This window comes from Arachis hypogaea, chromosome 12, assembly GCF_003086295.3.
Source record: "Arachis hypogaea cultivar Tifrunner chromosome 12, arahy.Tifrunner.gnm2.J5K5, whole genome shotgun sequence".
Taxonomy (NCBI): Eukaryota; Viridiplantae; Streptophyta; class Magnoliopsida; order Fabales; family Fabaceae; genus Arachis; species Arachis hypogaea.
The window spans coordinates 58,026,070-58,029,269 of record NC_092047.1 but is presented as its reverse complement, the minus strand read 5'-3'; the positions used below and the strand labels follow the sequence as shown (position 1 = coordinate 58,029,269).

The 3,200-nt window shown below is 41.7% G+C and overlaps 1 non-coding gene across 1 annotated transcript; it reads right to left on the bottom strand.

Annotated features, from left to right (window-relative positions):
* Positions 1 to 872: 872 nt before the first annotated feature.
* LOC112731221 (small nucleolar RNA R71) lies at positions 873 to 980 on the bottom strand. The gene has a single exon (XR_003167009.1). It is a non-coding gene; the product is annotated as a small nucleolar RNA R71 (small nucleolar RNA).
* Between the last annotated feature and the right edge of the window lie 2,220 nt (positions 981 to 3,200).

Sequence of the window (3,200 nt, the reverse complement as noted above, 5' to 3'; positions counted from 1 at the left end):
TCTTCCCTCTTTTTCAAAATTTCTTTTTAATTAGACTAATTATTTTATTTTTTATTTGAATTTTCGAAAAACTACTAACCTTTTTCAAAAACTATTTTTGAAAATCACTAACTCTTTTTCAAAAATTATTTTCGAAAATTCTCTCCTCCTCTCATCCCCTTCTATTTATTTATTCATCTACTAACACTTCCCTTCATCTCACATCTCTGCTCCTATCATCACCTTTGTGTTTGGATTCTTTACTCTTCTTCACCCCTATTCCTTTTCTTCTTCTACTAACAATAAGGAACCTCTTTACTATGACATAGAGGATTCCTCTTCTTTTCTTGTTCTCTTCTCTTTCTTATGAGAAGGAATAAGGAAAAAGGCATTCTTGTTGAAGCTGATCCAGAACCTGAAAGGACTCTGAAGAGGAAACTAAGAGAAGCTAAATTACAACAATCCAGAGACAACCTTATTGAAAATTTCGAACAAGTAAAGGAGATGGCAGCCGAAAATAATAATAATGCAAGGAGGATGCTTGGTGACTTTACTGCACCTAATTCCAATTTACATGGAAGAAGCATCTCCATTCCTGCCATTGGAGCAAACAATTTTGAGCTGAAACCTCAGCTAGTTTCTCTGATGTAGCAGAACTGCAAGTTTCATGGACTTCCAATCCTTTTCAGTTTTTAACTGAATTCTTGCAGATATGTGATACTGCTAAGACTAATGGAGTAGATCCTGAAGTCTACAGGCTCATGCTTTTCCCTTTTGCTGTAAGAGACAGAGCTAGAGTATGGTTGGACTCTCAACCTAAGGATAGCCTGAACTCTTGGGATAAGCTGGTCAAGGCTTTCTTAGCCAAGTTCTTTCCTCCTCAAAAGCTGAGTAAGCTGAGAGTGGATGTTCAAACCTTCAGATAGAAAGAAGGTGAATCCCTCTATGAAGCTTGGGAGAGATACAAAGGACTGACCAAAAAGTGTCCTTCTGACATGCTTTCAGAATGGACCATCCTGGATATATTCTATGATGGTCTGTCTGAGTTATCCAAGATGTCATTGGATACTTCTGCAGGTGGATCCATTCACCTAAAGAAAATGCCTGCAGAAGCTCAAGAACTCATTGACATGGTTGCTAATAACCAGTTCATGTACACTTCTGAGAGGAATCCTATAAGTAATGGGACGCCTCAGAAGAAGGGAGTTCTTGAAATTGATACTCTGAATGCCATATTGGCTCAGAACAAAATATTGACTCAGCAAGTCAATATGATCTCTCAGAGTCTGAATGGAATGCAAGCTGCATCCAACAGTACTCAAGAGGCACCTTCTGAAGAAGAGGCCTATGATCCAAAAAACCCTGCAATAGCAGAGGTGAATTACTTAGGTGAACTTTATGGAAACACCTATAATCCATCATGGAGAAATCATCCAAATCTCTCATGGAAGGATCAAAGGCCTCAACAAGGCTTTAATAATGGTGGAAGAAACAAGTTTAACAATAATAAACCTTTTCCATCATCCACTCAGCAACAGACAGAGAACTCTGAACAAAATACCTCTAATTTAACAAACTTAGTCTTTGATTTATCCAAGGCCACTGTTAGTTTCATGAATGAAACAAGGTCTTCCATTAGAAATTTGGAAGCACAAGTGGGCCAGCTGAGTAAAAGGATCACTGAAATCCCTCCTAGCACTCTCCCAAGCAATACAGAAGAGAATCCAAAAGGAGAGTGCAAGGCCATTGACATAAGCACCATGGCCGAACCTGTAAGGGAAGGAGAGGACGTGAATCCCAAGGAGGAAGACCTCCTGGGACGTCCAGTGATCAATAAGGAGCTTCCCTCTGAGGAACCAAAGGACTCTGAGGCTCATCTAGAGACCATAGAGATTCCATTGAACCTCCTTATGCCATTCATGAGCTCTGATGAGTATTCCTCTTCTGAAGAGAATGAGGATGTTACTGAAGAGCAAGCTACCAAGTTCCTTGGTGCAATCATGAAGCTAAATGCCAAATTATTTGGTATTGAGACTTGGGAAGATGAACCTCCCTTGTTCACCAATGAACTAAGTGATCTGGATCAACTGACATTACCTCAGAAGAGACAGGATCCTGGAAAGTTCATAATACCTTGTACCATAGGCACCATGATCTTTAAGGCTCTGTGTGACCTTGGTTCAGGAATAAACCTCATGCCCCTCTCTGTTATAGAGAAACTGGGAATCTATGGGGTGCAAGCTGCTAAAATCTCATTAGAGATGGCAGATAATTCAAGAAAACAGGCTTATGGACAAGTAGAGGACGTGTTAGTAAAGGTTGAAGGCCTTTACATCCCTGCTGATTTCATAGTCCTAGATACTGGGAAGGATGAGGATGAATTCATCATCCTTGGAAGACCCTTCCTAGCCACAGCAAGAGCTGTGATTGATGTGGACAGAGGAGAATTGATCCTTCAATTAAATGAGGACAACCTTGTGTTTAAAACTCAAGGATCTCTCTCTGTACCGATGGAGAGGAAGCATAGAAAGCTTCTCTCAAAGCAGAGTCAAACAAAGCCCCCACAGTCAAACTCTAAGTTTGGTGTTGGGAGGCCACAACCAAACTCTAAGTTTGGTGTCGAACCCCCATATCCAAACTCTAAGTTTGGTGTTGGGAGGTCTCAACAAAGCTCTGCACATCTGTGAGGCTCCATGAGAGCCCACTGTCAAGCTATTGACATTAAAGAAGCGCTTGTTGGGAGGCAACCCAATGTTTATTTATCTAATTTTCATTGTTTTTCATGTTTTCTTAGGTTCATGATCATGTAGAGTCACAAAATAAACGAAAAATTTAGAAACAGAATCAAAAACAGCGGAAGAAAAATCACATCCTGGAGGAAGCACCTGCCTGCCGTTCAGCGCCAGAACAGAGCATGGTTCTGGTGCTGAACGCCCAAAATGGGCAGTATCTGGGCGTTGAACGCCCAAAATGGGCATCATCTGGGCGCTGAACGCCAGAATTGCACCCTGGAGAGGAGCTGGCGCTGAACGCCCAGAACAAGCATGGTTCTGGCGTTCAACGCCAGAAATGAGCAACAAATGGGCGTTGAATGCCCAAAATGGGCACCAACCTGGCGCTGAACGCCTAGAGTTATGTGCAAGGGCATTTTACATGCCTAATTTGGTGCAAGGTTGTAAATCCTTGAACACCTCAGGATCTGTGGACCCCACAGGATCATC